Source organism: Dermacentor variabilis, chromosome 3, assembly GCF_050947875.1.
Source record: "Dermacentor variabilis isolate Ectoservices chromosome 3, ASM5094787v1, whole genome shotgun sequence".
Taxonomy (NCBI): domain Eukaryota; kingdom Metazoa; phylum Arthropoda; class Arachnida; order Ixodida; family Ixodidae; genus Dermacentor; species Dermacentor variabilis.
Window position 1 is genome coordinate 112,561,199 of NC_134570.1, and position 21,595 is coordinate 112,582,793.

Below are 21,595 nucleotides of genomic sequence, written 5' to 3' on the forward strand. Positions count from 1 at the left end.
AAGTCATTCACGCCGTAACGCCGGTAGTCCTAGAAAAGAATGATGTTCCTCGCGTGGTTGGACGCAAAGATGTTCAACGGAAGCGAAATACACGAGATCTCAAACCTGGCTTTTACACAGCTATGCAGCGACATCACCACCCAATGTCTCAGGCTTATGGAGGCATTAACCCTGAATACGTCGGCTGAGGTCCGTGTCAATAGGCAGAGCGAGGACTGGTCTTGTATGTGTCGGTACGGGAATGGCTTTGACTTTCTTCAAATGTCACGGATAGGCGTCATCGTCAGTAAATGTCGCGCGATGCTTACGACACGAAATTATAAGATAATTAAACCATGCATATTGACTTGAACCACTTTATCGCACTGGACTTCCCAAGGCTCACCCACGGGCGATGGCATGCTGCTCAACATGACACCATGACGGGTTCGATTCCCGACCACGCCATTTTGAAGCACGGGAAATGTAAAAAAGAATGCTCGTGTATCCTACTCGTGGTCTAAGTTCGTCCAGAGCCCGTAATTACAACGTCCCATGAATAACTCAGTGCGCAGTTTCGCGACGTCAAACCCAACATTTCTACGATTCCAAGAACCGAGATTCAATTCGGGAAGCGGGGAAGAGAAAAAGGAGTCGGGTAGGGCGGTGTTGTCCGCGCACGTTGCCGTAGACGGCGGAGAAGACGTGCGTTGATGTGAGCAGCCAGGCATCGGCGACGCAAGCCGCCTGCGGCGGCGGCTGCACAGGCAGCGTTAATAACCGCACGCCAGGATGAGTCTGGGATGCTGCTCGCTCGCCTGCCCGCCCTCCCACCGGCGACCGAGCGACTGGCTAGCGTACGGCGCGAAGGAGGGTCAGCGTGAATCAATTTGGAGGCGGGGAGAAAGCAGCACCGGCGTGTCCCTTTTTCCTTTCCCCGTCAGTCCCTCTCCTTTCCCGTTGCCATGGAAACGATCCGGGTCACGTGCCTCTGTTCGGGAAAGAGGGAGCGACGCCGAACGAGAGGGCGAACGCGTCCGACGGAGCACGGGGCTGGTCCGGGCCTCTGGAAGGGCAAGGGGGGTTTCATCCGAGCCGCGGAAGATGGCGCATTCCGTGGTCGAGCGGCCGCATCGACGGCAGACGGTAAGTTGCTCCCTGCTCCATTCCGATGCTCTCGAGGGCCTCGCGGGCTTTGCTCAAGCGCGCGCTCTCGCGCGCTCTGCTGCGCTCCGCGAATCGGGCGCCTTGGCACGGCTGGACGCGTGACTCCTGTGCGTCCGGCGCTTCCGCGACGTGCGACGAGGCTGGCGAGCTCGACGCGTGAATCACGTCCGTACCGCAGTTGGCGTTCGGTGTCTGACGATGCTGTATGGACTGGAAAAAGCCGCAGTGTAATGCAAGAGAGACGCGATTACGTTTTACTGCATATCCTCATCTCCTTCTACTTTTTTTTTCTTTAAGCACGAGATACTTTTAATCTTGACAGGAAACGTCACAAAACGACTCGTTCTGTTATCCATCTTCAGTCGGTGTGAGTTGGTCTTAGGTATCGATAAGGCTGTCGTACGCACAGTGCGAACAGCGTCAACTATTTCCCAGTATCACAATGCCACGACAATGTCCAAATCACGCCAACGCGTGCGGCCGCGAGACGATACTACGGGAGAGGAAAGCGCACTCGGCCAATTTCGATAAAACGTTTTCCTACTTCGATCTTCCACCCGCAGCGAAATAACGGCGTCTTTCTTCGTTCCCCACAACTCAGTCGACATTACAACGAGCAGCCTCAGTTTCAAGGTGCGCCGCTTGCTCTGCGACAGAGAACGGCCACGTCCTTTGTACAAATGCAAAGCCTACGCATAGGATTCATCGTTCTATCTGCTTGTGGAGCAGACGCCGTCCCTGCGCCTCATCCAAGTGCCAGCCGTCGCCTTCTGCGCGCCAGTACAAATCCTTCGCTGCGCCGGTCGACCGTCTGCAGCTGCTCTCGGTACTTTCGGAATCAGACGGAGAAGGGAAGGCGGGGAGGAAAGCTCGTTTGGGGAAGAAGAACAAGACGGGACGTGCACGCCGCGTGAGAAGAGGAAACGCATCGATCGCCAAGAGGCACTGTCGTTTTGCCCGCAGGTTTTGTTCCATCAATTAGGCCGCGCGCGGGGATTCATTCCCGTGTCGGTAGGTCTTAGGGAGGCGACAACGATGGCCACAATGCGCACGATGAGGAAAAAAGGGGAAGCGAGATGTGGCGTCTCTCGGTGTTTTGTTTCCGCAAGCGCGCGAAGAGGCGCACGCTGCTGCAGCAGAAGCGTCGAAGCGAGTGACAACGCGCGCGCACAATGATTAGATTCGTCTAACGTGGTTTGTTGTCGTGTCGGGAAAGCTGTAGCGACGTCTCCCAGTCGCTGAATACGGTTCACGACAAGAGGCTGGAACGGGGGGAGGGGGGGGGGGAATTATTCTGTGGAGTTTTCCCTTTGACCATCGTTAACTGACGGTAAGCAGTTCCTTAGACCGGTAGGCAGCTAGGGGAGATAACCGCGTTTCAAGTCGGTTCTTATTACCGAATAATGTGTGTTACGAATTTGAAAAACCCCCTTTTTTTATATACAAATGCGACAGTTAAATTCTAAAGCCACCACAGTTACGTACGTCGAGGGAGTGACAGTATCTTTAGGCTTGTTTTCATTGAAAAAATTGACTTTTTTTTTGTCTAAGCACAAATACGCGTATCTAATATTGTGTGGCACATGCTATTTGCTACATTCTACTTTTTCATGTCGTCTTGCGCTGTTCAAAATGCACCTGCCGGCTGCTTTCCTTCGTTTTTGACAACACAGTGGCTTAGATCGAATTAGTGCCAATTTTCATGAAAACTGATGACGCGAATACGCCAAAATCACTTACACGAAGTTAGGCATGCATCGAACTTTACATATGGGATCGAGAACTTCAGAAATGTCCTACAAGGTAATTTTAGCAACAAGCTTCTGCTCGGGCTGAACTCTGATTTCCCTATAGAAATATACGTAAAAAGGAAATGCTGACGCTGGACAACTGTTGCACCGAGCTAAATAAAATTTGTTACAAATTTAAATAAATTTGTACATTCTTGCAATTGTAACAAGCAGAATATTGAGTTACGACAACGAATGTTCGTTTCTTTAAATTTGTCGGAAATCAGTAATTAAAATAAGGGAACCTTCACTCGTATTGCTGCGCCAAAAGCAGATATTGCAGTTCTGTAAATTGCATCCATTAAAGAAGCGGAAGTGGCCGGATTTAATATAATAATAATAATATTTGGGGTTTTACGTGCCAAAACCACTTTCTGATTATGAGGCACGCCGTAGTGGAGGACTCCGGAAATTTTGACCACCTGGGGTTCTTTAACGTGCACCTAAATCTAAGCACACGGGTGTTTTCGCATTTCGCCCCCATCGAAATGCGGCCGCCGTGGCCGGGATTCGATCCCGCGACCTCGTGCACAGCAGCCCAACACCATAGCCACTGAGCAACCACGGCGGGTCCGGATTTAATATCAGTTTAGAGCTTGCGTAAAGTTATTACAATGCTTGCGAGGGTTCTGCAAATATCGTACTCACAGATGAGTGGAAATTTTCAGAGCAGCATATAATAGATGTTTCTTTAAATCATTACATGTATTATTAGGTGCAGTTTACAAGACCGTGATATTGTCTCTTATGGCCGAGTTACAGAGCTGTAAACTTGATGCACGAGTTCTTGAAAAATTGCAGCTGTCAAAATTTCTCCCGCATAGTTGAGGGCGTAAATTGAAAATGCGCTTCCCACAGTTACTAGACTTTAGTTTAGCTTTTAGAATGCAACAACCCAATCCACATCAAAATGAGCGCAGTAGTTGCCCAAAAAGTTTTTTTACTGCGTTTACATGTACTCAGATAACAGCTTCCGGTCTAAAGTTTCCTCTTAAGAAGGCTAGGAGATCATGTGAAACAGAGAGGCTCAAATGGAAACGAAACAACAAAAAAATGCGAGGAGGCCATGGCAGTCCAGGGGATTTCAGAAGGACACGTTATGCCTCGTTGAAAGCCAGTGCTATTTCTTTTAAAGGGAGCCTCAAAAGATTTCGATTATTTTGTACAAGTTTACTTAGCCGTCAGGGTATATACTTCTGATCAGTGAGTGACACATTTAGGAACTCCGCGTAAAGCCTGTAATTTATTGTAAGTTTTTAAACATGCGCATCGCTGCCGATTGTAGCGGCGCTGCTCCCCTGAGTTTTCAGCCACCCCATCTCAATTAACGCGTCTGGCCCAACTAACGTCATTTGGTTGAGCTATCCAATTGGCTAACCAGGGCACGTCATCGACAATTTTTAACTTTATGGTGAAGAAAGGTTGTTCGTAAAATTTGGAATGTTGGTTATTTTGATTCTTTATAAAGAAAGGCAACAGACAGAGAATACACGACGAAAATTTATCTCTACACTCAAGCATTATTTGGTCCACTATTGTGGACTAAATTAAGTTGTTTCACTCACTCACTCACTCACTCACTCACTCACTCACTCACTCACTCACTCACTCACTCACTCACTCACTCACTCACTCACTCACTCACTCACTCACTCACTCACTCACTCACTCACTCACTCACTCACTCACTCACTACTCTCAAGCACTGCCGGCACACAGCAAGTGTCGTCTGCTCGTGTTTACAGCGTACTCCGTGGTGACGTGAGCTGTGCGGTCAGTGTTGATCTCAAACTGTCTTTTTGCGAGCACCAAGGTTGGCCGTTGCTGCGTTATGGGCTGAAAACACAGCTGTTGGCGATACGTCAAGCAACGACATCGTGTCCCTCTGCAAGGCAGCAGACGAGCGTAGTGGCTGCAGCGCATCCGACTATCAGTATGCGATCGGCGCCAGGATTTACGCATTTGCGGCCGTCACTTCATAGCTGTAGCGTGTCCGGTATTAAGGTAAGCGCAAGCGGACTGGGCGCTTTACCGGACGAGTGGAAGGTGCAGACGTAAGCGTTGCAGCCACCTGGTGGCACAGAGCTCAGCCAGACACACGCAGAGCTAATAATAGCAGTAGCCAAGTGTATTCTGCTTTCCTGCGGCTGTAAATTTTCGGCAGGAGCGTAATCGTGAAGACATTGTCTTTTTACATGTTTCAAATGTTTTGCACTTGGTTAGCGCAATAGTAGCTCTGCGTTTGGCTGGTTAAGTTCTCCGCCACCAGGTGGCTACACCGTGTAGGCTGCTCAGGCCACTCACGTTTACGCTAAAGCCCTTTCAACCAAGCGGCAATAGTGTGGTGGTGTTTTGGTTTGCGCCACGGCCCATCCGCCAAAACGTCCAGCTCGCCTGCGGTTAACGGAATACCGCAGACGCTCGGCGCTGCGACAGAGCGCCCGCAACGCACGCGCTGCTTGGATAGCACTCGCGGGGGATCGACGGTCAGGCGGCTAGCGCAGATGTTGGAGGGGGTTCGCGCGCCGGCTCCAAGACAACCGGAAGTAGACGACACGTCACGTCATGACGCAGTGCCAGTGAAGGTGGAGCTTAGCCCCGATCATTCGGCGAACGAGTTGAGGAGGAAAATCATGGCTAGGGAGGAGTGTAACTAGTAATCGTCCGTAGCTCTTTCTTTAAGAGACGCTTCACTTATTGTGGCGCTTATGTTTTGCTTAGCTGCACCCTACGCGTCTACAAAATTTCTCCAAACCACTTCAGGGACCCTGAAACTAAGGCAACAGTCCAAAGCAGAACATTGTGCTTGTCGCATTCATCCTTTCCGCTACGCTGTCGTCGTCAAGTCGTGCTGAAGGTATCTTTAAGCCATCTTCAAGTCATCGTCAATTCGCATTGGTGGCGTTGTTGCACCTCCGTCGTTAAGTCGCACTTAAGTCGTCTTTAAGTTATCTGCAAGTCATCGTGAGGTCGAACCCGTGATGTCGTCATGTCGTCGTCGTCAAGTCGTGGTAATGTCGCCTATAAGTCATTGTCAAGTCGTTTTCATGACGTCCTCGTGTCGTCTTCACATGGTCGCTGTTAGGCCTCCCCGAGATTCTCAGTCTCTCCATCGCCACATGGCGAAGAGGAAGAAAACTTTGCCTCCCCGACGCGACTAGGGAATCGAACTCGTGCTCGTGATACAACGCGTGATTGAGAGCGGGGCTCACTAGGCATTGCGCACTTTTGGAGCTTGTGTTGGGTTTTGCGTACCACGCAGACTATGAGAGTGGCCGCGACTGCGCACGCATGTAGGAGTCTAACGCAGGCAGCGCTGTAGGGGACGAAGACGACGTTGCTTGCGGCGAGAAGAAGCAATCCTTTAGGAAATTCATGCTCTATATGATTTTGGAATAATCCTCCCATTTCTTGGCCAATCCCCCATCGTGGGTAGGAGCCACACGTGCCACAGGCTACAACAACAACAACAACAACAACAAGCAATCCTCAATAATGTGTATCAGCCACACAACGAGGTAAAAAAAATCGTAAAATGAAAGTCGTTTCAACATATGGCGGCATCCGCCGTGAGAACATTCTGCTATTGGAGTAAACGTGTTCAGAGTCGGGGAAACATATGAAATCGGCTGATCTCTATTTTTTCTTTTATTGACGAGGGATGGCGCTCGGCATTGCTGGTACGGCATTGTAGGAGAGTGCACGGCGAGTCGAAAAGGAAGGACGCGCTCGTATTGTGTAGTCCCCATCGTTTTTAGCGCTTCAAACCCTCCAGGACGTTTTTCTTTTTCTTAAAAAAAATTTCTTTGCCTAGCTACGCGCGATTTGGCGCGTAGTCATTTATCTGCTGTCTCACCGACTAGAAGCTATTGCTCAATAACGAAAGAAAATTACGTGTCCAATGGTCGGTTTTGAACGCGGTCCTGCCAACGCTGAAATCCGCTGCTCTACTCATTTGGTCGCAGACGCAAACCTAGAAAGGCCAAATAACGCCCTTGCCATCTCCCGTCTTGATGCAAGCAAGCACTGTGACGGGCTTACACTGATTCCCTCAGTGCACGGAGGAATCCACGGTTATATGTATATTGCGCCACGCTATATTGCGAACAATGACTTTATTCCAGAGAGAGAGAGAGGTAGCGAAAACTTTATTTTGAAACGATGACACATTGGTTCGCGTCGTCGGAGTCCAGCTTAGTCCCTGGTAGTGGTACCGAGCCGAGCTGTACTTAGAAACGAATGGTTTGCTGCCAGAATACTTATCCTCTGAAGTTCATTAAACGTGACGAAAATAGCACTAACTTCACGTGGACATCTATGGCAGTTGCCTGAACCCCCCCCCCCCCCCCCCCACCCACCCGCCGCGATAACTGCACTTATCCAGAGAAGCAAAATTTTCGAGGGAAGCCATTATCAGATGGAGGGCTTCGACATGCGAAGCCCTATTTTCTTTTAACGAATTGGTCGTCTAACTGGTTGAGGCAAGGCCCAGAGCTATCAAGTCTAAGTCACATCGTGCTCGCTTTGACTTCGTTGGCAGCCACAAAAGTCAACTTTTTTTGCCTGGAACAATACAGTTAATTTTGCCCATTCAAACAATTACAGCGCATTTGTATGGGCAGGGCTTACTCCAGCCCTGCAGCATCTTTCTCGGACTCGGCTCTCATCCGATTCTTTGTTTAAGGTTTGCTTGTTTCTTTGGGTGTTCTTTGTTTAAGCACCCTTGCATTTTTCTGTTTCCGTCGCCCTTTCTTGAGTGCAGATTCTTGGAGATTGATGTAATTTTCACCTGCTCTTCGCAAAAACGTCTGCCTTGACGATGGTTGCCGTATTTCTGTCCTGGCCAAGTAATTTTTTTTCGTAAGAGCGATCGTACTTAAGAGGATTGAAATTGGCACACTGTGGGACCTCTGCTTCCATAGCTTTAGCGTGAGCGTGGTGTGGTCTCAGCCCACTTCCTGATGGCGGTAGGGAACTCGAGAACGTGATGGTCGTATAAATCGCTTAACATGCGAAGGCTACTTTAAAAGAAACCTTTCACAGATGTATGCAAATCTGCATTTATGAAGTCGCAGGAGTCTGGCTTGCGGCGTTCCAAAATTTGCTGAATATTTGACTACCGCTTCGCTGTGTCTGTTGCTATGGCCTGTGCATTGTCCCCTGTCTGCCTTTCAACTCTCCGGCTACATATATATATATATATATATATATATATATATATATATATATATATATATATATATATATATATATATATATATATATATATATATATATATATATGTGTGTGTGTGTGTGTGTGCGCTTCCTTACTAAGTCATGGTTCTGGTTCTTCCGGCGTGTGTCCTGTATGCTGCGCTGTTTGCTGTAACGCTTTCCGAAACAGCCCATACCTTTGTTAATTTGCCGAGATATTTCTTCACTTCCTTCGCCATTACCTAACCTCTTGTTCACGAGGCATAAGCCTATTGGCGTGAGCGTACACGTTGGACTTAGATCAGGCCCGTAGATAAACGCAATCAGTTTGCAATGCGGGAAAGGTCATCAACTATACTGATGCACCGTGGTCTGTGATCTTGACTGAAATCCATCTCTGACCTTTATAATGCTCGTGCTGACGACGCGAGCTACGAGTTATTTCTTTTTCGGTTATTTAGACGTGCCAGCTGGGTTCGGAACTCCGAAAGCTTGCTTTTAAGTGCACCGGATGTTTTACCGAAGCATCCGAGACGTCGTATTAAGCAGACTTGATTCGTCAACTGCTTTGCATTCGCTTTCGAGCAAATAGGTGATCGTGATGTCGTCTGTCCTAGGTCACTGATGGGCAAAGTTGTTGTCAGTACACCCCTTGTATTTCGAGTATTCGGTCCACATACTGTTTCGTTGTTGCAGAGTGAAGTGGTATGCGTCCTAATGTTTCTTTCGCGGGCACATTTTGGTTATGATTGCTGAAGGAAGGAAGGAAATCAACTTTATTCAGGTCCTGCAGGCCACGAGAGCTTCGGGCTCTCAAGTGGGCGTCTCCCACGACGGAACCGGGAGGTTGAGTTTCCTGGCGGCGTCGTGGACCTGCTGGACGGCCCAGAGTTGGGGAGCGAGTTCTTCGCTCCGGATTGCCTCTTCAAACTTGCGCTTGTCCTGTTCGTAGTTTACGTGAGCTTGCGAGCACGGCCAGAGTAAATGATAAACGAAAAGCAGATGACAACCATTGGCAGTCTATATGAGGCAAAAAAAGTAGCCCTCCACATCACCGAAAACAAATGTAGAAAACAGAATTTAAAAAATAAATAAATAAAAATTGGAACTCTGTCATTGCGTATCAAAAGATTACACGATTACGAATATATCATTACGTTGTACTCCATTGAAAATTTTCAAATGACAATGCATCCAATGATAATTGATAACTATAGCCTTGCCTGCAGCCAGTGGCGTAGCCAAATATTTCGTTCGCGGGGGGGGGGGGGGGGGGGGCTCACGTTGCAGCTCGGCCTCCTCGATATGGAATTTGTCTAGGGATCAATCACATGAATAACAGTTGCATCGCATTGCCAAATATGCTGCAAACGAATTTGAGCGCTATGTATGCACTGTGAAGACAAGTAAAATATGTATTTTTTCATGAAAGGATATACTCTTATGTCCTAAACATTGTACTTGAAATAACTTATATCAATGCTTCCATGTTTTTTTGTCTATTTAATAAGTAAAGAAAATATCACACGAAGTTTAGAACTATATCAGTTCGAAACCAACAAAGCAGTGCATGCCGCTGACATGGAAAATCTAAAAGGCCATGAAATGAACAAGTCGAGCACAAATATTTTAATTAAACTTTGTCATTCCAGAACCTTGTTTACATATTTGCACAAATGTAATGGCCAGGGAAAAATCTTAGTGACGCTGTTCTTTATTCCAGTCTATTGCGCAGGAGCAGCTGTCACCGGTCGTGTATTGTGAGTAATTGCACCGAAATTATAGTCGCAACAGTGAACACATATAAAACGCAAAAGTTCTGCAAAATATACGAAGGTGAGTCAAATGAAAATGAGCCAATGTGAAGATATGACAAATGGTGTACTTTATTTAAAAGTAGTCTCCATGACCATTTAGACATTTGTCCCACTGACTAACGAGTCGCGTGATTCCGGTCTCATAGAAAGTCTGCAACTGAAGTTTTCACGCCATCATCCGACACGACTATGCTTCAAATCGCAAGGCGACAGGTCTAGGCTTTATGACAGATGTTGCAGCGTTTCTCATTTGAACTTTGCCAGTTTTGTGTTAGCCACATCAGCGACTTGGGGACGTGCATTGTCGTGGAGCAAGATGACCCCATTCGTCAAATTTCCACGTCGTTTGTTCTTGATTGCGACACGCAGCCGATCCGGCGTTTCACAATATCGGAAACGTTCGATAGTCTCTCCAGGTTTAGCAAATTCGATAAGTACTGGCCCCTGACGATCGAAAAGAAAAGTCAGAACCTTTCCGGCGAAAATGACGGCCTTTGCTTTGCAAGCATTGAATTCAAATGTTTCCACTGGAAGTTTTGCCGTCGTGTTTCAGGCTCGTAGTAGTGGCACCATGATTCGTCCCCGGTCACAATTGCAGACAAGAAGTCGTCACCTTCATTGTGATACCGGATCAGATGGAATGGAATGGAAAAACTTTATTTCTCTATATCTCAGAGAGATTGGCGGTGGGCCGGTGTCTTCATGTTTTGAGTCCTGGCCGCTTCACAAGGTCGGCGCCCCTATTCCAGGGCACCGCTGACTCTTGCTGCCTCGCAGGCGTGCTGCACAATTGCCCGTTGGGCCGCGAGCTCGCTGCTGGTGAGCAGACCCTCCCATTGTTCAGCACTTGGGTTATTTACTTTATGGAATGCGAAATTACGCTTGCATTCCCACGTGATGTGGTATAACGTGGGGGTTGTTCCGCACCACGGACAGGTATCCCTGTACTGGGCAGGGAACATTTTGTGTAATGTGTGCAGGTTGAAGAACGTACCTGCTTGCAGTCTTCGCCAGCTTACTGCCTCATGTTGTGTGAGCGATGGGGTGGGGGGTATTTAAGTCTCCTTCCTCTGTAGTGGTTAACTATTTCTGCATACGTTGGCTCCACCGTTAAGGGGGCCTCTAGGGTTTCCGACTGCCCTGCTCGGTGCGTGAGTTCGCGAACTAGGCGGTCCACCCTTGAGTTGCCCGGTGTGTGCCGGTATCCGATAAGTCAAGGCAGCGCCGAACGTCTCCGTCTTCTGGCGGTGGTTCTAAATCTCGGGCACCCATAGCGCACACAAGAGCCGGTAACCGAGATGTTCATGAATTATGGTGTGAACCGAACCGTGACTGATGTCCACACGCTCTGCCAGTTCATCGATGCTTATCCTCCATTCTTGCCTATAATCAGCTTATGAACCTTCGGAATTGTGTTGGGGCTGATTGTTGGGGCCTTGGAGTTCACACGAAATATGAGGGTGACGGCGACGGCAGGAATGCGCCTGGAGTGTCCACACAGTTGCTATCGCAATAATATAGTAAGAGCATCCGGCAACTGAAGCGTTCCGTGGCCCATTACTGTCCGCAAAAGAAGAAGTAACAAAATCGAACTTTTACCATGCGACAATTCGTTGCACCACAACAATCTCTTTCTTTCTTTTGGGGTTCGGGGCCACCGAAATGAAAAAAAAACTCAGAAAGGAAAGCATGTTGGCCACAATCGAATGCCTACTCTGGGAACCTAATGTGGCTACCGAAAGAATATCAAAGAAAACCTGAGACGCTTGGTGCACAGAGAACCATACGCATACTGCTCGATATCCTACACCGGTGAGGCAAGACTTTCCGGAGAGGTTGCGCTCAAGCGAGAGCGTTGCAATCCGTCGAGTCCCCACAGTGATGGCGGCGAGCGTCCATTGTTTCTTTTTCTCTTCTGCTAGCTGGAAAACGTCTAAAGCTCTGGCAGGTGAAAATCCACTCGGCCAGAGAAAAACCAACGCGCATCAAAGTGGGCGCGTGGTGGTCGGGGCAACACGATAAAAGCGCATGTGCTCTTGCTGGCTGTGGCAGACCGCGGGTAGCGAGAACACGAAAATTGAAGAGGTTCAATGTGGTGCTCGCGAACAATAGTTAAACTACAAGAAAATAATAAGAAGAACGTGGTTACCTTTGTTCGTTTTAGTGTTTTGACTTGGATGCGTTGGCGCAGGTGAAAAGAATGTTGATATTCTTTTCTGTGTCACGACGGCACAAATGAACCACCACAATGCTTCGTCTCATCGGACCTCGCTGCGTGCTTTGTCAACTTGTCTGTTAGTGTGTGGATTTGGCTTGTCTCGTTGCATGGTCCGATGTACGACTTTAGAAAACTCAATGCACCTTTGGCGTGAAATGTTTATAACAACATTAAACCTGCAAAGTTCCGGAATTGAAAACCTAAGGTACGAGTTTGGAAATGTCAGTGCACCTTCCGCATCAGAAGTTCATAAGAACTTTATAGCTCTAAAATTTCGGAATTGAAATCCACGTGCTCCGTAGATTCTGCGGCCTCCGAGAGATGCCGCAACGAGCCAGCTCGTCATCAAAACGCCCTTGAAACTTTGTGCTTGGTGGAGCTCCTGGCGTTATGTGACTCCCGGGGCATGGCGGTTGCCGCAAAATCCAACCCGAGTTCGCAATGTTCGCGCTGAAATGTCTGTCTTTTCGAGCGTGAAAAAGACATTCTGACAAAATCCAGAATGATTTCCGGCGCCAGGGTTGTCCATAAGCTCCATAAGCCCTCTCCTGCACTCGCCCCCCCCCCCCCCCCCGGGCTACGCTGTTGCCTACAGCGTGTACTTAATAACATAGTACAAAGTAACAGCGCATATATATATATATATATATATATATATATATATATATATATATATATATATATATATATATATATTGCCGCGATATAGGTCGTAAATCGTCTTCTGTCTCTGCATGGTATCTATAACTGTGCTTTTATAGCCTGCCCTACAAGAAACAAATTTTGTGCAGGCTGCGCCAACGTTGCAGTCTGTAATTGCAGTCTTAAGCAGAGGGCGAAGTGGTACGCTACTATGTTTTCCCGAAAAGAGACACGCCGTCATAACCGAGAGAGATCCGACGTAATGCGCGTGTTTATACTGCGCACTGAGGGAGAACATATGCGCGGTCGTTGAATGTAACAGCGCGGAGCAAGTAGTGAAACGACACTGCGTGCTTTCCCGTTGTCCTTTCTCTGTTTTTTTTGTTTTTGTTTTTTTTACTACTAGGCTATACACAGGAAGGATGTGCCCGCTGCAATGTGTTGGCGAACGTTAAAGCACTCGTTCTAGCGCTTTTGCTGACTTAGTTTATCCCGGTTGCAAGCGGGCACCAGAGAACGCAAGGGACAAGCAAAGAGACCGTGACGCTTTGCGCGGCTTGTGATTGTTTCGGCCATAAAGTTCCCTACAATAATTGCTAGGGACAACTGGTGGCGCTAGTGTCTACGGGAGTTGCGAGCAGGGTAGTTCTGCTTGTTTGAGAATGGCGGTTTAGTAGATGGTTTCCCTTTAACTTCATCCTTCTGTCCTTAAACGGCTTCGCGACTTAGCAAAGCGATCAATTTCAAGTAAGTACTGAGCAATAAATAATTATTTAAGCAAGCGTTGTTAAAATTGTCCGACGCCACAATCCGAACGCAGGACCTCGCTACGCCACAGACGCATGGACAAGTGGAAGCACTGCAATTATCAGCGATCATGCGCGTTCGCAGAGTTTTGTTGCCTTCGGTATTCAAAAAAGGAAGCATTCTGTAGCTTATTTCGAAGTTTACGCCAATAAAGGCTCATAAATCTAAGTAAACGAAGCCACAAGAAGGCACAAGGTGCCGAGGATGAAGGTAAGGCAAATCCACGTACTTCCCATAATTCACATGGTGGCTGAAGGATCTCAGCGCCAGAGTGCCTTCTCGTAATTATTGTCGGAAACTCCGTCATATCGGTCTCGTTGCTTATCGTCCCTCCTGGTCTCTGGCGCCGTGTTTGGAGCACTCGTTTTCTTCTGCTTTTTCATTTACACACATTTGAAAGAAGGCATTTCTTCCCGCGTGAAGCAGCGTTAAGGGCGAAAATAAAGCGCCCGGAAGCCGAGCCGAAGTGGTTACGTTTGAAACGGATGTGATGGAATAGTTAATGAGACCGCGTGGTTGGGAGGGAAGCAGGAAAGACGACAGGGAGATAAAAGGGGTGCGCGCGGCCAGGAGACGGATGATGATGAAAGAGCGGCCGAGCCAGCTAGCGCTTGCGTTGCGTTCAGCCCGCATCGTTCCCATTAAAGGATTACTGACACAAAAATTCGAAGTCAACGTGCGAGATCGATTTGTGTGGGCCCGCACACACATCGTCTGCAAAATATAAACGCCGCATATAGCTTAGAACATAGTTAAAATCAATTTGAAGTGCGCGTGCATGCAGCCAACCGCAAAAAGTAGCACCTCGCGGCATCGACATCGAGCATTTTCAGCACTTCAATATTTTTTTCAGATTTCTATTTTTTTCGAGAGGGGGGACGGGCTTTTATTTATTTATTTATTTATTTTTGGTCTGCGAAGAGTAGTAGATAGCGGCAGTAAAAGCCGCACACCTCTCTTGTAAATCCTTGTAAATTCGTATCTTAATAAAAAAGAAACGACACGGACACCCACGGGCACGTATACATATAGATATATAAAGCTATTTACAAAGTCTCGGCAAGTGCTGCAGTATTCGAAAATACCAGGACCTCTTTCGTTGCGTGCAAAGCGCTGATGGTGCCTTGCTGCGGGTCAAAATTATGTCGCAGTTCCGAGCTCGAGTCACGTTACTGCGCCGCCTTCAGAAATTTCCTGCCTGACCAGTAACAACTCTGTTGTCACGCAAAACTTGTTGCAATCTTTCGGGAGCATTGCAGTGGGAACGTATCGGCGAATCTGAGAACTGAAGCCTACACTTCAAGTAATTCTTGTGTAGACTACGTCGCAGAATCGGCGTTTGGGCGAGTTGGTGCAGGTTGAACATCTTGAAGGGACAGCGCGAGACGACGAAGACAAAAGACAGGGAACACACTGTACTGTATGTTTTCTGCTTTTTGTCTTCGTCGTCTTGCGCTGCCCCTTCGAGAGGCTACGTCGAGTGTAATGCGGTGACGGCAAGATAAACCGTCCTGCGACCCCCCCCCCCCCCCAGTAAGTCCGTATCGTCCCAATAAGCTCGCATAAGCATACAATATAATGATATATGGTACGTCGCTCTTTCCTTAAGATCTGAATGTGTTGTCTGAAACTATGAAGTAAGCAGAAGCTTTCGCAGGGTAATTTCGGCACGGCTCCCCATCGCAGTGCCTCTCGCTTTTTTTGCTGGCTGTGTTCCAAAACACGCACTTCGTGTTTTGGAACACGAAGTGCGTGTTGACAATGAAACCTATCACCATTCCAGAAGCAAAATGGAACTGTCTAGCTCGATCATATACTTTGGTCTGGTTTTATTTTTACACACCTCATTCGGAACATGTATACCTTATTTGGAGCGAAAGTTTTACGTTTACGCTAGAAGCCACTGAGGAACAGGATAAAATATATTAGGGCTCGAAGCGAGTTATGACGCAACCTTTTAAAGAAACGAACGTCATCAAAACAAGAAATAAAAGATGTGAGGACGCAGCGTATATTTGTATTTATAGCATGCCCGAACAACGCAATATCGTTCTGTAGCTGAACGCGAGTGTTCGAAGGTTTCACCGTGTTCCGCGAAGGATGTTGCAAAAGAGATGCTTGATTTTGGTTTACATTCCAGGGAAATCGAATAAAGTTTGCTGGCGGGCATTTCTATTCTGACTAGGTATACCTCAACGCTCTCTTGTTAGGCCGGCTCGGCAACCGCGACCAGATGGCAAGCTGCGAATCTCCGCGCTCAGGAGCAGAACGTTTTTCTCCGAGCAACTGCAGTGCATAGTATGAAGGTCATCTAAGCAATAACTCGCATACTGTCAACGAAGTTTGCGAGCGTTAACAAATTGTGGTACCATACATGTATCCGGAAGCTTAAGATGTCGATCAAGCCTGCTGTCGGATCGCTGAGGTTTGGCACGTGATGGACTCTGTAACAAAATTATACGCAAGTGTGAATAGAAACAACAACAACAACAACAACAACAACAACAACAACAACAACGAAGACGATGACGACAATGACAACAACAACAACATCATCAAAGACGACGACGACAAGAAAAAAACAATCGGGCAAACGGCCCGCCAAAGCCGGCTCCTGAGCGATTTTTTCGATTGCTCCTGCTCTTGAATGCCGCGGCAATAAGTTTAAATCTTCCGGCAACGCCGACGCAGATAGCAATCCGAATCCATAGTGATATACTTCGAGCGTGGACTTGCTGCAGGAACGAAAAACAAGAACGATGCAGGCGGGCCTGCTTCGTCTCCCGGAAAAGCAAAGCCAAGCGCTGGTCAGATATCGCGCAGTAAAATGAAATCGTCCGCGCAGCCGTTCTTTACGGCCTCGGGCAATAAAGAAATGTGTCTCTAGAACAGCGGCGGCAGAGCTAGCACGCAGACCCGCCGTGGATAGACTGCAGGATGCCGCGGCGAGTTTTCATTGTTGCAGATCCTCGGGTATGTATGTACTGGCACGACGGGATCGCTGCAGGGATGTGGTGCGCGGAAAAGTGTGCGCAACAGACTGAAACGGGAGAGAAGTGATTACGTTTCTCCAGGATACGTCGTTTCGATGCTGCCTCCGCGGATGCCGACTGGGAGTCTATAATGTTTACTGGCAGCGGCGTTCAGCGTATAGCCGACGGAGGAGAAGAGATTAACAGATTAACGGAGCTTATATTTTATCGCAGCACACTAGCTGTCGTGTTTGTATACGAAGAGTTGCAAATAAATGGGAGAGTGCGGTGAACATGGCTCTTTCGTCTAACCCGTTCGCTTATTTCCGCTCAAGTATCGCTCAGAGACGTCACTCTTTAGTGCGATAAGCTTCATAACATAGTTACGAGCAATACTCGACTGTGTAATTCATAATAAAGCCGACATGCGCGGCGGGGAACGGAAGAATGCTGTCGCTCCCACATTAAATTTAGGGCGACTTGAGTTCTGAGAACAAACGTGAGTGCAGAGAAACAGCGAAAACAAAAAGCAGTCGCAAACAGGTTTGCAAGTATATGTCGCTGAAATATCTATTACCCACGGCCAAAGAGATCACTACATATCGGCCGATCTCGACAATAAGCGCCGAGTGAATTTAGGCGCCAATGTACCCCGGAATCGTCAGCCCCGGCGGCGGGAAAGAAAATAAAAAAATCGACACGGCATCACCACAGACCAAAGCAAATAAGCTCGCCGACGCCACGAAGTTCTCGCGCGAGAACAGGTATGCCTCAAAGCCGTGTTTACGCCGTGATGCAAAGCGGGAGTGAGGCTGGGCTACGGTTGCTAATCCGCGATGCATACACACAGCGCGACAGCAGGCAAAGGACGGAAAGGCACGACGGTGACAAGCGCCTGTCTCGGTCGTGCCTTTCCGTCCTTTGTCTGCTGTCGCGCTGAGCATACACCGCTAAGCCAATAGTTGGCGTTCGCTGGCAACCGCAGCCCGCAACTACAGGTTGCGTGTGAGTGCGGGCCGTTAGCGGCGAAAGTCCGAGTACAAGGACGGGTGAGAGAGAGAGAGAGCAAGGATAGGAAAGGCAGGGAGGTCAACTAGACGAGCACCCGGTTTGCTACCCTACACTGGGGGTGGGGAAAGGGGAATAGAAAGAGGTAAAGAGGGAGAGAGTGTGCGCCTCACTAAACCGATTCGGGTTACAATGGTGCGCTTGATGGCGCATATTTGTTGCAGTGGAAATATTTGGGGCAGCGTTGGCTGTTCGTTGCGCCGTTCGGTCGAGGACAGAGCCGGCGTACGGCGCGTCTGCGGAGGCTTTACAGACGGCCATACTTTATACGCCCATTGGATACACGAGTTCAGAAGCGTTACGTTTTGGGCGAGTTGGTTGTACATGATTGATTGCACAAGGCATGGTGCGTTTCTTTTTTTCGTTCGACGTCCTGTCTTTGTGCGCGCATAAGTATCTAAAGAATACACGTGCGCTGCCTTGTGTTGAGCCACGTCGGGCAATCGCGAAGTTTCTGTGTAGGAAAGTCCGCGGTAGACATCGAGAAAAAAAGGAACGGTAAAGATCCGACATTCAACTCAACGCGCAACTATACGGTTTGCAGCATATACATATAAACGAGAATAGTGCGCAACGTTGCTGTGGAGTAGTTCTTGTTGTGGGATAGATTGAGGGTTTAGGAAATTAGGAATGCGAGACATTTGCAACCGTAACCGTATGGCAAAAGGGGATTTAGGGAAGAGACCTTCCCAGCGTCATACAGGGTAAGTCGGCGATACGAGGAAACAAAAATACAAGAAGGGAGATTGCGGTGGAGAGAGGAGCGGAGACGCGCGCACGTGACCACAGGGAAGGAGCGACGGAAAAAAGTGACTTTCCGCGCCGTTGTCTGTCTCGTCCATAGCGCTTTCTTGATCGCAATGAACCAACTCACCGGAAACTAACGTCTTATTCCATAAAATACGCAGTACAAAGTGAATGAACACAACGCGGATAGGCTAAGGGCGCTTGCATAACCCGTCTAACAGGTTGGCGAAGGTATCGCCAGCCTGTAAGGCCCAGGCAAAGTGTCTGGGCGTTACGCCAGCCCACTTCTAGTTTGGAACACAACGATGCACACACACACCTCCCGCAGGCAGAATGTGCAAATGTCCATCGAAAGAGAAATACGGCCGTATTTTGATCAGTAGTTTGTCTCAGCGCTGTGTATTTATGCTTTACCGAAGCGACACAGGTAACCACACTCGTCCAAAAAGCACCGCTCTTAGTAACAGCGCTTATCTTGTCCTTTTCTCTGCCTCCTTGTCCACGCCCTCCCCCCCCCCCCCTTTTTTTTTGCTCTGTTTTATTACATGTCATAGTCATCCATAGAAAGGAGGAGGGGGGGCAAAGGTATGTCCGTGCTCCTTGCATATTCTGTCTCGTCTCGAGCTGGAGCCCTGCCCTAAGCGAATGAGAAAAGCCTGAGAGAAAGACGATCGACATGATTTGCGTGCGCACCTCTTGATCCTGTAGCTTATATCCGGACACCCTTTGCAATTTCCGCGAAAGTTTGTCTCCAACGTTGTGCGATTTCAGCAAATGTCCGCCGTCATTGATCTTTGAATTTTCGTGCCTATACGTTTCGTTCCCACTTAGTGCGACGGAGCTCTAAACAACGTCAGATGTAACTCGGCAGTCTTTAATAATTTCATTCGGTCTAAATTTATGCTCAGTGGGGACGACGTCGTAAGGCGTATACATAACACGTATACCGAATACGGTTACGTCGCGTTACGGTACAAAACACGTCTCACTGCCAGGTCATGTACAGCGCGTAAGAAGCCGGAAATAATGAAATTGCACACACAACTCGGGCATCATCTCATTCCAGTCTGCGCGCCCTTTAGGCGGCACTGTGATCGCTTTTCCTCTTGCTTCCGTATTCCTAATGTCAGAAAGCGCATCACTCGGAATTTGAGGGCCTTCAAACAAATTGAGTGCAGCTGGTAACGCGTTTCCCTGCGGAGTTCTGTGCTATTTCCTATATATATATATATATATATATATATATATATATATATATATATATATATATATATATATATATATATATATATATATATATATATATATATATATATATATATATATATATACGAACGAATAAGAAACTTGTCCTTATGCATCGTTCATTTATTCCTATATTTTCCATTAGCGTTTTGTTTATCAGGCAGTGACGTTATTTCGCATTGCGGAATAAATTGGCGCGGCCTCTAGGGCTAATGCTCCAAAATCCACGATGAAAGGCTTCGCGCTATACAAAGGGAACGGCAGTTTTGAAAGCTCCGGGGAAGGTTTGCCCCGCTGAGCACGACGGCGACACAGATTCAGGACAGGCCCGCGTCCAGCGCGTGGGTATTATTCGTTGCTTCGTCGTCAGCTTTTTTTTTTTTTTCGGCTGCGATGCTACGTTATCCGGCGCTTTACCCGTGCCTTGGCGTTCATCCATCCTTATTTTCGTACGCGTAGCTTGTCGGGCTGCGGGGACAATCAATACGACTTAGGCACGTGCGCCAAGCTCGGACGTGTTCAGGCGAAGTCGCGACCTCTGCGTGGAGATCTGCGTGCCATGAACAACAGCACTTGTAGCTGCAATGACGATAACAATAACGAGGGTGCGCTTTTGCATATTGCGGGCGATTTCACTGCAAGGCCGGATTAAAAAAAGCTTGGCGTCCGCTTCTGGCAACTGCCAAGCAAGGGACTTGGTGAAACACTGCCTAGCGATAAAAGTTACGATGAAACTGTGTGGGTGCGTGTATATATATATATATATATATATATATATATATATATATATATATTAGTGATCGGGTCCCATACATTTACGGCACATTCTAGAACGGAGCGGACGATTGTTTTGCATGCCAATAGATTTACTGTTTGTGTGGAGGATTTTAATGCACGTCTTAGGAATAAAATAACTTGGCGTGGAGTTTGCTATTTCTGTGTCCAGGTGCCTTGGCCAGGAAAGATCCTTTGCTACGTACAAGCCATATATATATATATATATATATATATATATATATATATATATATATATATATATATATATATATATATATATATATATATATATGTATAATCTTTTTCGGGTCAGCGCTTCACACCGTGTAGCAGATGTTATCGTGCAGCGCGGGTCGCGCCCGCACCTTTCGGACGTTTCTCCGATGTCACCGATGGTTCCATTTGCTGTCTGTTGTTATTGTGTAATCTGATTGCAGGTGCGACGCGAATTGTGAACTTTCTCGAAGACATGCGGTCACCAGCGATTACGTTGGAGCCTTCGATGACTCTTGTACAGCTTCCAGTGAAAAGAGAGTAAAAGTACAAAAAAAAGATAAGGAATATTTTAGCAGCGAATGCAGTAGAATCTTGGTAAACGGAATTACTGTTTAAACGGAACAGCAACCTTACGGGTGATCGTTTGTTGCATTAAGGCACTAGCAAACACACTTCTTCCAACATCTGCGCGAACGGAACAAAAATATTGCCGGAAGGAAAGATGAGCAGCCATTCTCAGCGGCGTTAATTGCGACAGGCACCACTGTTTGCACCTCTCCTTACATCATCGTTAAAGATTCAGTCGCTCTACCCTCGGTGTGGCCGGAAAGAAGTGTCCGTTGAATTCCGAGAAAGTATGAAGCAACGAAGCTCAGCTAGGAGCCATACTACCTTGTGTTGTTTTCCCTGTTTCTCCCGCGCCACTGCGAGAAAGTGACTGTTGTGTCAGTGTCTGCATGTTTTGGCAATGGCGGACTGAGCGGCGACTGCGATTGATCGGGCGCGAAGCCAAACTCTGCCGCCGATGCCGGCAAGGCATTTTGCTTTCCACTCGACGTTGTCTCGCCTGTTTGCTCGGCACCGCCGCGGATCGCTACCCCGGACACGCCACTGCCTCCCGCTTTTCTCTCAACTGCGATCACCCCGGCGGCCTCTCGTTCGCATGCCATGGTA

At 47.8% G+C, this 21,595-nt stretch overlaps 1 protein-coding gene across 1 annotated transcript in view; it reads left to right on the forward strand.

Annotated features, from left to right (window-relative positions):
* The first annotated feature begins 1,038 nt into the window (after nt 1-1,038).
* Nucleotides 1,039-21,595, forward strand: part of LOC142576193 (ras-like protein family member 10B) — a 100,822-nt gene continuing 80,265 nt past the window's right edge. The window contains exon 1 of the mRNA XM_075686204.1: nt 1,039-1,125. The gene's annotated coding sequence lies outside the window, so the exon portion shown is untranslated. The remainder of the gene's footprint in view (nt 1,126-21,595) is intronic.